We start from the raw sequence: 14223 nt of genomic DNA, 5'->3' as shown, positions 1-14223 counted from the left end.
CCCCCTCCAGTGTCTATTTTATAATATAATGCAAGGAAAACCAAGATTCAAAAGACAGCCAAGCATCTTAACATTATTCCCCCATTTCCCCAGGTCTTGTTTTTCATAATGTTTTATACTTACTTTTTTGTACCATATATATGGATTGTTATTGTTGTTGTTAAGTGCCATTGAGTCGGTTCTGACTCATAGCAACCCTGTATTGGGTTTCTGAGGAGTGGCTGGTGAGCTTGAACCACTGACACTGCGGTTCAAAATGACCTTGCAGTCCAGTGCATTAACCTGCAGTGCCACACCACGACTCCAGATATATGAATTAGTGATAGGTTTATGGTGCCTAGATTTACTTTGGAAAAGTTAAAAAAAAAAAAAAGGTCATGAAAATAACATTTCCACATTATCCAAAACAACCACTTTGTAGGAGAAATGTATATAGCTTTCCTCTGGGACATACTTTAAAGGAGTATATATTATTTTAAGTGAGAATTTCTTCAACTCATTTATGAACAGAATTTGGTGCTATTGAAAGATAAACATATGAATTTAATCCAGAAGAAATTGTATCCACATAAGATTCTAAGAGCTAACAAAAGATTTTATATTTTAATTATCCCCTGGCTTCATTTGCTGCTAACTTTCTTTAAAAGGGCTGTCCTGATGCTATCCCCTCTGTACACAGGGTAGATAAGGACAGGCAACTTAGACATTGGCTACCTAAAATGAGGGGGTGATAAAGGCCTGAAGTGACTGGCTTACAAGGTTTTAAGAGGGAATTTAGTTTAGGAGTGTTTAGGGAAGAATGAGTCCCCACTGAATAGCTTTCATCTTGTCTAGATGGATATGGTAAAAAGAGATAGGGATAAGATTCTTATGATTCAATAGAGAGTAATTGTTATCATAACTAATTGTGCCTGTCACAGTTGTAAATGTAGAAGTTGTGTAACAAAAACAGGGGAGTAGTTAATTTTACAGTCCAGAAACAAAGAACCCTAGGACCATCAAGGAAGAAGAGCATAAGCGTAATGCGGGACCTTATCCAGAAAAGTAGCGACACCAGAGATGGAGGCAAGGATGGGGACATGGAGAAGGGGAGCAGTTGAGGACTCTAGATTCATGGGAAGAGAGGGACTGAGAACTGGTGGCCAGGAGGCAGACTTGCAGAATGTGCCCTTTGGTGGTTTAAATTATTATATATGAGTGAGTGTTAAAAAAAAAAAAAAAAAAAAAAAAAGCTATCATGTATAGAGAGAAATACTGTGAACTGATGATACATGGAATGAAACAAAGTATATGATTTGTTGAATGTAAAACTGATGATCTGCCCTGGAAACTTTCACTCAATTCACAATAAAAACATTAAAAAAAAAAATAATAAGGGCTGTCCTGGATGAGGAAAATGAGCCCTTTACCCTGTATAGAGTTGATCCAAGCCTTTTCCCCATTATTGTCTGAGGAGGTCACGAGAAAACTTTTTGTTGTTGTTGTTCTATTTTGTTGTTGTTAAGTGCCATCAAGTTGATTCTGACTCACTGTGCTGAAAATATACACACAAAACATTCACAAATGTAACAATTTCTACTTTTTTGCAGTGACACTGATTACATTTTTCCTATTGTGCAGCCATTTTTTGTCATCCTTTTCCAAACTATTCCACCACTGTGAACATAAACTCAAAGTCCCCCAAGCTAAAACTCCTCCTTTGCGCCTCCTCCCATCCTAGTAATCACTCTTGATCTTTAGTTTCTGTTTTGTTGTTTTTGTTAAGTGTCATCGAGTAAGAACTGCAGACCTTGTGGTTAACAGTCCAGTGCTTATCCTACAGGGCCCCACCAAGATACCTTAATTTCTATATATTTGCTTATTTTATATGAGATCATGTAGTATTTGTCCTTTTGTAACTGAATTATTTTGCTGAGGATAGTATTTTCAAAGTTTATCTATTTCTCTTTATAGCTGAGCAGTATTCCATTGTATGTATATACCATAACTTTATTATCCATTCATCTCTTGATGGACATGTTTGTTGGTTGTTTCTACCTTTTGGCTACTGTGAAAAGTGCTGCAATGAACTTGGACATTGACTACCCAAAATGGCGGAGCTACAAAGGCAAGAAGTGACTGGCTTACAAGCTTTCAAGAGGGAACCTAGATCCAGAGGGCTTGGAGGAAGGTAGAATCTCTACTGAGTAGTATCCATTCTGTCTAGGTGGGGCTGATGAAATGAAATGCAGCTAAGTCTCTTGTGATACAGTAGTGAATAATTGTTATCAGGACTGATTGTGAGGCTTGGAAATGTACAATAAAACGTTTTATAGCAAGGAGGGGAGTGATTAACTTTTCAGTCTAGGAGCAGAGGTCCCTGGGACCATCAATAGAGAAGAGTGGAGAGCGGGACCCTACCCAGAGAAGCAGTGATGCCTGAGATGAAGGCAGAGACAATGACATGGAGAGATGGAGCAGCTGGGGACTTTAGACCCAGAGAGGGAGAGGGGCTGTGTGCAGATGATCGGGGGGCAGGCTTGTAGTGTATACCCTTTGGTTGGTTGATGATGCATGGAGGGGATTGTAATCATGGCAATGAAACAATAAATGATAAGATGAATGTAAAACTAATGTTCTCCCATGTAAACTATCACATAATTCACAATAAAACATAAAAAAAAAAGTGCTGCAATGAACACTGGTATGCAGATTTCTGTTTGCATCTCAGTCTTCACTTTTTCAGGGTATATACATACCTAGAATAGGAGTCCTGGTGTGGCCCTGTTGGAAAAGTACTGGAACGGAAGGTTGGTTTGAACCACAAAGTTGGTGGTTCAAATTCACCAGCTGCTCATTGGAAAGCCTATACAGGGTCGCTATGAGTCAAAATCGACTTGAAGGCAATTAACAACCGATACCTAGGATTGTGATTGTTGGATAATTTGGTAGTTGCATGTTCAACATTTTGAAGAACTACCAAATTGTTTTCCACAGTGCCTCTATCATTTAACATTTTCACCAGCAATGAATGACAGTCTCTAGTTTCTCTACTACCTCACCCGCATCCATTTTTTGGTGTTTTTTTTTTTTTTTCCTTCTGTTTTTTGTTGTTGATCATTGCCATTTTAGTGGGGGTAAGGTAGTATCTCATTGTGAGTTTTTGTGGGTTTTTTTTTTTCATCTTCATAATGGCTAATGGGGAGTGGAGTGTCTCTGTAGAATAAGCACCAGACTGCAAACAACAAGTTCTGTGATTTGAGCCCACCAGCTACTCCATGGGAATAAAGAGGAGGCTTTCTGCTCCCGCAAAGCTTTATAGCTGTAGAAACCCTACAAAGAAAGGGTAGCTATGAGTAGGATCCAACACGACAGCACTTAACAACAAGACAACAACAGATGGCTAATGACTTTTGAGCATCTTTAAATGGGCTTGTTGGTCATTTGGAATATTCTCTTTGGTAAAATGTCTGCTCAAATCCTTTGCCTGAAGTTTGATTGGGTTGTTTGCCTTTTTGTTAAGTTGTAGAAGCATTTTATATCCTTTGGATATGATGTTTTGGATATCAGACCCTTACCAGATATATGATTTCTAAAAATTTTCTCTTAATCTGTGGGTTGTCTTTTCATACTGTTGAGAAAGTCCACTGATTTAATTTTTATGAGGTCCAATTTATCGATTTTGTCTTTTACTGCTGGTGTTTTTGTTGTCATATCTGATAGTCTGCAGTTAAACTTTAGGTCCCACAACTTCATCCAGATATTTTCTTCAAAGAATTTTATGGTCTAAGTTTTCATATTTAGGTGTTGATTCATTTTTTATTGCTTTGTGTGTGTGTTGTGAGGCATGGATCCTGATTCATTTTTCTGCATGTGGAAATCTACTTTTCTCAGCACCATTTATTGAAAGGAGTGCTGCAAGATCAGCAGTTCAAACTCACCAGCTTCTCCTCGGAAACCCTACAAGGTCGCTATGAGTTGGAGCTGATTTAACAGCACTTAACAACAGCAACAATTTATTGAGAAGTCTTCCTTTCCCATAGATTGGATTTAACACCCTTATCTAAAATCAGTTGGCCATACATATTTGAATTTCTTTTGGGACTCACTTTTATTCCATTGGTGTATGTATCTATTTGGCTGAGGATTCTTAAATACCCTACTTCAGGTTCCTCTTTTCCAAGAATTACTATATATATGAGAAATATCAGCATGTAAAGAGACAATATTGCATAGTGATTAAGAGCTTGGACTCTGAACCAGAAATGAACCAGTCTGCCTGGGTTCAAAAACTTGTCTGTTACTTATTGGGCAAGCTATTTGCTCAATGTGTGCCTCATTTTTCTTCTTTGTAAAATAGACAAAAGAATAGTACCTACCTTGTAGTGTGATTGTGAAGACTAAATTACTCCATGTTCAAGTATATAGAATGCTTAGAAAAGTGCCTGCTATGTAGTAATCATTATAGACGTGTTAGTTTGTTCATCTCCATCAGCTGATTGTTGTTGTTGTTGGTGTTCAATGCTGTCAAGTTGATTCCGACTCATTGTGACCCTGTATAGGGTTTTCGAGGAGCTTGGTGGATTTGAACCTCTGATTTGCAGTTAGTAGCCCAGTGCCTATCCTACAGTGCCACACCAGGACTTCAGTGGGTAGTTATCTTAGAAAAGAGCCAATACTGCAAAATTCTTAGCATATACAAGGAGGCTTCAAAAGTTCATGGAAAAATGGGATTAAAAGATAGTAAAATTTTTCAGTGAAATTTTTTGAAGTCCCCTCATGCAAGTCCTACGTTTGTAGAGCCTATTTTGCAAAGGATTTTGGGGGGGCAAGGATCCTTAGTGCAAAATAAAAAATCAGAATCTTATAAAATTGAGAGTTGCTTATAACCTTCTCATCGTTTGGGGAAAATTAAAAACAACTTTATTACCAGAAATCTCTTGAGAGTCGACTCCAATCTTAACTGCCAGTGAGGGCAAGCCCTGGAACCGAACATTTAGAGGCTTGAATGTTGTCCATGGATGGACTTGCAAAGGTATAAACACCAGTCAACCACTAGGAAGCCTCATTTACCCTTTGGTTTTGAATCCTTAATTCTGACTCCTCCACTTTGTACCTGTTCTTGTTTTTCTTCTTCTTCTTCTTCTTTTTTTATACTATTTTTAGTTTATGCTATTATGTTATCTTTTTATGTATCTTTGTAAGTCACTTTAAATCCTGTCTGGAACGGTATATAAATAAATATCATTTAAGCTGATCCTATCTAATTACTAACATTTACTTAATATTTATGCTTGTCAGCTCACGGCCATGCACAGAGGTGCACTAATTTTCCATCTGGGCCACAATGCTGATTAAATTTCTCAAAATTCATAGTAAGATGTCAAAACAGCCATATGGTCATATGTTTTCCAAGCATATGGTTAATAATAATTAAAACTAAACAGCTATCATTATTGGGTTCTTCCTTTAGGCCAGGCAGTTTGCTCATATTGTACACTTGAATCCTTACAGCCCTGGTTGTTAGTTGCTTTTGAGTAGCTTCAAATCATGATGACCTTATGTATAAAGGAAAGAAACATTGCACAGTCCTGTGCCATCTGCATGATCTTTGAGATTCTAGCTCTAGTTAGCAGCTCTTATTTTTACAAATGAGGAAACTGAGCCTGAAGAGTTTAAATAACTTTCCCAAGGTCACAAAGCTGAAAAATGATGACCTTGAATTTTGAACACAGGAGCCTGACCCTGTGATCCAATGCTTTTTTAGTATTATGCTGTGTTGTCAGTAATTAGGAATCTTGCATATCAGAACTCTTAAATCTTAGTAGAAGAGGCTATCATTCCATATTACAGAATATTCACAGGTCCTGCAGGTTTTACTTCAGTGTTAAGTTCTTCAATATACCCTTTTCTCTCCACCTCTGCTACTGTTGGCTGTCATTTTCTTCCTCTGGATTTATAGCTTCCTAATTGATGGAGACCTGGTGTGACACTGTAGGATAAGCACAGGACTGCTAACTGCAGAGTCGGTGGTTCAAATTCACCAGCTGCTCCTGGAAACCCTATTCAGGGTCAGTATGAGTCAGAACCACTTGATGGCACTTAACAACTGGTGGACTTACCTCCAATCAATATTCCACCTATTTGTCAAAACAATCTAGCAAGACATTGCCTTACCTAAAACACTTCAAAGATACCCTTTGTCAATATTTCCAAGCATAGCATACCAAGTCACCTCACACCAGATGCTACGTTCCTACCTGCCTCTTCCAAATCCTTCCTTAACAATTTACCATCCAGCATCACTACAACATTTGCTCATCCCATGTTGCTTTATGCCAATGTTTTTGTAAATGCTATGCATCCTGCCTGGAAAACCCACTTTGTCCTAGCTAACCAACTGGTACACATTATGTACAGTTAAGTTCATGCACTATTGCTGCCATCCTCTTTCCTGTCCCCTTTCCCCTAACTAGATTAGGTGCCCCATCTTAGTATTCTCCTATTACTTTGCACATAAATTTCTTTGTAAACCATGCTTTTTTTTATGATGAACTTTGGGTTGTGACTTTCTTATATGGAGTGGCTATATTTTATTCTTCTATCCTTAGTCAGCTTGCAAAGTGCTTAACACATAGTTGGCCTTCTGTAAGCCCAGCAAAATACAGGGACAGAAGTAGAATTTTGAAGCCTGAAACTATCCAGACATTCAGAGATAACTATCAGAACAGACAGGAAAGTCTCATAGAAGAATTTTTGGGGCCAGATAAATTGACATTATTTCAGTCCAGGAACTAAAAGCAGTTTAAGGGGGTTGGGGGTCCAGATCCAAAGAGAAGTTTGAAGGATCTGAGAAGCCAGACTTTGCAGCTTTGTCAGCTTGAAACTACCTTGAATTTGACTGAACCGCCAGGATTAGTTTATATCTTCTAAGCTAGATACATTTTTTAAATTGTTGTAAAAATAAGATGTTGTTAAGTTCTGTTGTGTTGTTTCAACTCATAGCACTCATAGCAACCTGTATAGTATTTCCAAGGAGTGGCTTGTGGGTTTGAACTGCAACCTTGTGGTTAGCAGTCCAGTGCTTATCCTACAGTGCTACACCAGGACACCATGGCTTATCTATATGTTTACAAAAGAAGAAAAAAAATCTTGAGGTAATACAAGTTGAAAAAAAGTGAAACAAAAAACTGTACTCAAAGTAGAAATATCTGTAGCTTTCTCAGTGGAAAACAACCATACCAGATTTTCTAGAAGATAAGCATAGTTATTTAAGAGGAAAACAATACATATTTATTTAAAATAAAATTTGTTATGTGAAAGATAGACATATTTTAATAAACATATTTATGGTTTTCTGGGACGAACAAATATCCTAAAATTGAAAGGAAGAGTTAGGATAATAACCAGTTCAGTATCCCAGTTTAAGCATTTTATTGACTGTAAGCAATGCTGTACACTCACTCAGATATTACCAGTAAAATGTTATTTGGTGCCTGTGTCGAGGTGACTGTATCTAAACAAGGGGATGTAAGGGAGGCTTTTTTTTTTTTTTTAATCATGAAGTCTCTTATTTTTTCTTGAAATTCTACACGCACCATATACCTTGGATTTCCTGCCAGTGCTCTAAAATCCACTCTCTTTTAACTTTAAACTTACTAAAAATAACTCTTCCCCTTCCCCACACCCATTTAGTTCCGCACTTCACCCATGTTTTTGGAAACTCACATGCATTAGGGATTAATTCTGGCAGTGCTTTAGATTGGTCTGTTTCAAATACTGTAGTTGCCTTGATCGCATTAGTTAATAAAGTGAGCGCACACTTTGGAATGTGCCTGATAGCAGTACAAATCTTTATTCATTATGCTGCACTCCTTGCACCAGGGCAACTACATTACAGTAATCAGAATGATTTATTTTTTCCTTATTAATATACAAGAGCCCTGGTGACACAGTGGTTAAGTGCTCATCTGCTAACTGAAAGGTCAATTTTTCAAATCCACAGCCACTCTGTAGGAAGAAGATGTGACAGTCTGCTTTCTATAAAGATAAATAGACTTGGAAACCCTATGGGGCAATTCTACTTTGTCCTGTAGGGCCACTGTGACTCGGAATTGACTTGATAGCTATGGGTTTGGATTGGATTGGTTAACTGATAACCATCATAACTACTTGCAAGCAAAACCATAATATCTGTAGAAACAGTTTCCTCTGCCCATCCTTTGATCAAGGTGTTTTCCAACTTTTTGAATTTGTACTCTCAAAGACTAAAGCATTTTGACTCCCCTAAAATATATATATTTGTTTACAAACTATATATATTTACTATTTTACTAATATAATATATTGAAAAACATTTGGAAAATGTAAGTAAAATAGGATAAAAGATTAAATTAATATTTTAAAATTAATTTAAATGTTTATTAATGGTACAATAACCTTTGCTCTCATTTTTTTTTTTAATTAAATGTTTTTATTTTGCATTGAGTGAAAGTTTACAGGGCACATCATCAGCTTCACATTCAACCATTCATATAGCTTGTTTCATTACATTGATTATTATCCCCTCCATATATCATCAGTTTACAGTGTTTCTTTCTATCCTCTTTAGCTTTTTTTTTTTTTTTTTGGATGGGGGGGACTTGCCTTTTTGGAATTTACAGTCTCAGCTTTTAGGGAAGGTTTTTACATTTGTCTGTGGATATCCAGGGCTCATGTATGAGATTACTAACACCTAAGACAGGCAGCGTCCCTTAAACAATCAATAAATAAGGAGGATTCAGATGCAGACAGTGCAGACCCAGTCAGGAGGCCAAGCCCCTGTGGGCCCAAGAGTGGTTGACCGTCCAAACCATAGGCTCTGAGGATCAGACTCTAGCTACCTAGTAGACATAGCAAACTGTCCCTCATCTGATTAATCAGTAATGCTCTCATTTTGATGAGAGTGGTGGTGGTTGTATGCAGTGATTTGACTGATAGTGACCCTATATAGGGTTTCCAAGGCTACAAATCTTTACAGGAGCAGTAAGTGTCATCTTTCTTCCATGTTGATGAGACTACTGACATTAAATATGCTTCATTTAAAACATCTTGGTTTATGATTTCATTGTTTGAATGTCTGATTATTAGTTCTATTTATTTCTATATATGATTATATTGACTGTCATAGTTGAAAAAGATACTTCACAAACCATATAAATCTAAAAATAAAAGAAATGCATCACTGGATTACTTACTGAAGAATGAATCTCATAATTTTAGGCACCATTTATTAAAACTTTTCTTGTTATTTTTTTTATAATCCTGGTTTTGAGGATGCCATCTTTTAATAGTTTTAACAAATGATTCAAAGCCTACTGAAATTCTTCATTTGGAAGAGTTAGAAGGTGAAACATATCTTTTAGGCAATAAAATTACATAATAATGGGAATATTTTCAAATCTATTTTATGAAGTATTCCCTATTTAAAAAAATATATTTGACATAAAACAACATTTTACTAAGTTTGAATTCACTGTCACTATAGAATAAGCACGAGCTGCAAGGTAGATTTGAACCTCAAGGTGGTGATTCAAACACACCAGCTGCTCCTGGGAAACCTATAAAAGATCGCTAAGAGTCAGACCGACTCAATGGCACTTCACAACAACAACAATGCCTTGGGTGTAGTCCTGGTGTGGCGCTATAGGATAAGCCCAGGACTGCTAACTGCAAGATCAGCGGCTCAAACCACCAGCTGTTCTTGGAAACCCTATTCAGGGACACTATGAGTCAGAAGTGACTCAATGGCACTTAACAGCAAGAACAATGCCTTGGGTAGAGTCCTGGTGTGGAACTGTAGAAGAAGGACTAGACTACTAACCTCAAGGTCAGTGGTTCAAACCTACCGGCCATTCCACAGGAGAAAGAAGAGGCTGTATATTCATGATTTGCAGTCTTGGAAATCCTGTATTAGGTTGCTATGAGTCAGAATCTACTTCAGGGTAGTGCAAACTGTTTATGCTCATCTACTGACTTAAAGATTGGTGGTTTGAACTTACCCTGTACATATGGAAGAAAGACTGATAATCTACTTCTATAAAGATCCGCCCCCAAAACCAAAACTCATTGCCTTCAAGTTGATTCTGACTCATGGCAGCCCCATGTGTAGAACTGCTTCATAGGGTTTTCTTGCTCATAGGATGATCCTTACTATAATGAAATATCTGAAAAAGTGTTTATTTCATCTTTTTTTTTTTTTCAATGATATTTTTTCTGGGTATAAAATTCTAGATTGACTTTTTCTTCCAGTACTCTCAAGATGTTGCTCCATTTATGCTGTATATGTTGTTAAGTGTTGTTGAGTCAGTTCTGACTCAGAGTGACCCTGTATAGGGTTTCTGAGGAGTGGCTGGTAGGTTTGAATTTCCGACCTAGCGGTTCGCAGTCCAGTGCTTATCCTAGATTGCCCCACCAGCTCTCCATGCTTTTGATGTTACTGTCAAATGCCATCAAGTCAATTCCAACTCAAAGAAACTCTGTACAGGGTTTCCAAGGAACAGCTGGTGGGTTTGAACCACTAACCTTTTGGTTTGCAGTCCTGTACTTATACTATAGTGCTGCACCATGAGTCCATGCTATGTATATTGTTGTTAAGTGTTGTCAAGTTGGTTCTGACTCTTAGCGACCATGTCTAGGGTTTCTGAGGAACAGCTGGTGGGTTTCAACCACCAACCTTTTGGTTCAAACTCACCTTGCAGTCCAGTGCATTGTCCTACAGTCCACACTTGCTGTGTATGTGTTGTGTGTGTGTTGGTGTGCCGTGGAGTAGGTTCTGACTCATAGAGACCCCGTGTAAGGATTCTGAGGCTGTAAATCTTTATAGGAGCATGAAACCTCATCTTTCTCCCATGGAACAGCTGGTAGTTTCAAACTGCTGACCTTGAGATTAACGATCCGATTTGTAACCACTATGCTATAATGATAACAGCCGATTTATCATGGGAAACAATGAAAGTGGGAAGACAATGAAGCAACCTCTATACATAACATATGGAGCCCTGGTGGCATTATAGGATAAATATTTCTTGGGTACAAGATATTTATATATTCCTTGAGCTCTGTTCTGTGATACACCTGAGTTACATGGAAACAGAATGATCCCTTTTAGGTCTTCTTGTTTAGATTTGCTAGGCAAGAATGGAGCAGTGCTTAGTCTAGAACTAATTATTTTCCACCACTGAGGCAAGATCTTGTGAAGAGCTCTACTCAATGTCCTGTGAATCATGAGATTTTCCAGGGTGGCTGGTGGGAATAAGCACTATTCCTGGCACTGTGTGAGTGGCAGACACGTTTATTTCTAATCTTTTGTATGCATCTTTTCCTGTCCTTGGATGTTTTCTTCATACCTATGTGCTGATCACTCTTTTGTTGAATACTGGAGGGGGAACCTCTGCAGATCTTTGAGTCTCTTTTTCAGCAGCTCTTTATAGTTTGTTGTCCCATGAACTGTGTCTTCCCAGACTATCAACTTTGTTGCTTCAACTCAGAGAGTTTGCAGGGTTCCACCTGGGTTCCTCCACCCTTCACCACAGCTTGGAAACACTCCTTTTTTTCCCCCTTCAGTATTACTTTTTCCCCCTTATTTTGTAAAAAGTTTTTTTTGTGAATTGAATGATAGTTTACATGGGAAAACATTGATTTTACATTCATCATTTCATTGCAATGATTACAGTCTCCTCCATGATTCATCATTCAACAGTATTTGCTTATATTCCCTCTGCTTGTTTTTGGATGTACACAAAAACACTCAGGGATATATATTAAATGATTACAGAATCATTTAACAAACCAGAGGGCACATTATGCAAACCTGCCTCCTGGACACAAGCACATAGCTGTTCTCTTTCCATGAGTCTAGAGTCTTTAGCTGCCCTATTTCTCCATGTCCTTGTCTCTGCTTCCATCTCTGATGTCACTGCTTCTCTGGATAGGGTCCCACATTTCGTTCATGCTCTTCTTCCTTGATGGTCTTAGGGTCCTTTGTTCCTGGACTGTAAGATTAACTACTCCCCTCTTTTTGTTTCAGAACTTCTACCTTTACTTGTTGTGACAGTCCCAATTAGTCATGATAACAATTACTCAGTATTGAATTGTAAGAGTCTTATCCCCATATCTTTACCAGACCTGTCTAGACAAGATGTGAACTATTCAGTGGGGATTCTACCTTCCCCCGCACACTCTGAAACTAAACTCCCTCTTGAAAAAACTTGGAAGTCAATCACTTCATGCCTTTATAGCATCCCCCCATCCCCCGACGTTTTAAGTAGCCAAAGTCTAAGTTGCCCCTCCCTATCAACCCTGTATACAGAGGGGATAGGATTGATACTTGATGTGAAGACTCCTTCCCTCTTAGTTAGTATTTTGAGCTACTACATTCATGAGTATAGGTCAAGGACATCAAATTGTAGCAATTTATACTTGCTTTCTTTATCAAAAACTTTTTTTTTAATCTTCTTCTTGTTGAATTTTGATCATCAAGCCATCAAAGCTAGGTCAAATTGGTATTATCTATAAGTTTGGGTGTTTGTGTGTGTCTCCCCTCACGTCATATCATCTGGACACTTCATTCTCAGCTCTAGCCCCATGGCTATGTCCTTGGCCATGGGCTCAGGAGTCGCCAGTTCTCATCACACTTCAGAGCAACCAGCCCTTCCTCTTCTTGCTTTCATCTCAAGGTCAATGGGAGTCTATGGAACATGGTCAAACTCAGCTCATTTCTTCATTGCTGCCTTTCCTCCTCTTCCACTCACTAGCAGGCCAATGTGGTTGTCAGCCATCTTACATGCCTACTCATGTATTCTCTTTGAGTTTCAGTCTTGGAGGGGGGTTTGTCCTGAAAGGACTTCACTGCTTGCCTTCGTGGCTCCCTGGTGAACAACTTGCTTATTCTTGTAGTAGCCAATCAGACTGTCATTTTTGATTTTTGGATTTTTCCTACTGGTCTTTTGTTTTGTTTTGTTTTTTTGAGAACTATCTTCTGTTCCTCTAGCTGTTCCAGGCTGGTCTGATTATCCTTTCAAGTGGGATTATCCTACCTCAGAAGGTTCTGGATGGGGCTCAGGGTTCCACCTAAGGTCTTATACACTACAAAGGCTCCACTAGAAGCCTATTTCACTAGTTAAGTTCTAGAACCCTTTTTAGGTATTCCAATCCGTTATAGCCTGAAGACAGGCTTACAAGCTTTCTGTAATCACATTTCCTGATCCTTTTATTCAAGTGACTATTTTACAATACTAGGCAAGGGAAACCAATATTCATAAGACAGTCAAGCATCTTAACATTATTTCCCCTCTTGTGCACATTCATACTATGCTTCAATCCCTGTATCAACAGAGCCCTGTTGTTTCAAAGTCCAGCATACATCACTGTTTACCTCTGTCCCATTTAGCCCATGCAAACCTGCCTCATGTTCCCCTATCTACCTTGTTCTTCCATTTCCCTCTTCCTTTTTGTGTATTGCCATCCCCAACACCTGAAAGATGATGTATCTATACCCTACCATGTGCTCTACACCCCTCCCCCCATCTGGTAACTAACAAAGAATTCTTTTCCCCTTTTTAGTGTAGGTATTTTTTTCTTAAGCTTTTACAAGAATGGTCTTATGTAATAATTGTCCTTTTGTAACTGACTAATTTCACTCAGCATAATGGCCTCAAGTTTCATCCATGTTATGCGGTGGCTTGCAGCTTGGAAACACTCTTAAGTATTAACTGGATGTCTTAGTTACCTAGTACTGCTGTAACAGAAAGACTATAAGTGGGCAGCTTTAACAAACAGAAATATATTCTCTCACAGTGTAGGAAACTAGAAGTCTGAATTCAGAGTGCCAGTTCTGGAAAATGGTTCTTGTATCCTTTGAACATCTGTAGCATGCCTTGAAGATCTCCATGTGTCTTGGCATCAATCTTCCCCTGATCTAGAGGAGCTTCACAGTACAGGACATAAGGGCCAAAGGATGCACTCTACTTCTGGCTCTTTTTTCTTTTTCTTAGTGGTTTTTCTGTTTACTTCTCTCTTCTTTTATCTCTTTTTTTTTTTTTTTTTTTTTTCACATATTAGGCCTACTGTATACTCTTAAAATGCATATTCCTTAAGTCTGTTGTGGTGCCTTTTATATATCACTGTATTTAAATTTGCCACATGTTAACGTTTTCTATGATGTTCATAGAAGAAGTTGACCACCAATTTTAGATTACTCTAACA

Source organism: Chrysochloris asiatica, unplaced genomic scaffold (genome assembly GCF_000296735.1).
Source record: "Chrysochloris asiatica unplaced genomic scaffold, ChrAsi1.0 scaffold00126, whole genome shotgun sequence".
Lineage (NCBI taxonomy): Eukaryota > Metazoa > Chordata > Mammalia > Afrosoricida > Chrysochloridae > Chrysochloris > Chrysochloris asiatica.
This window is presented reverse-complemented; position numbering follows the sequence as displayed.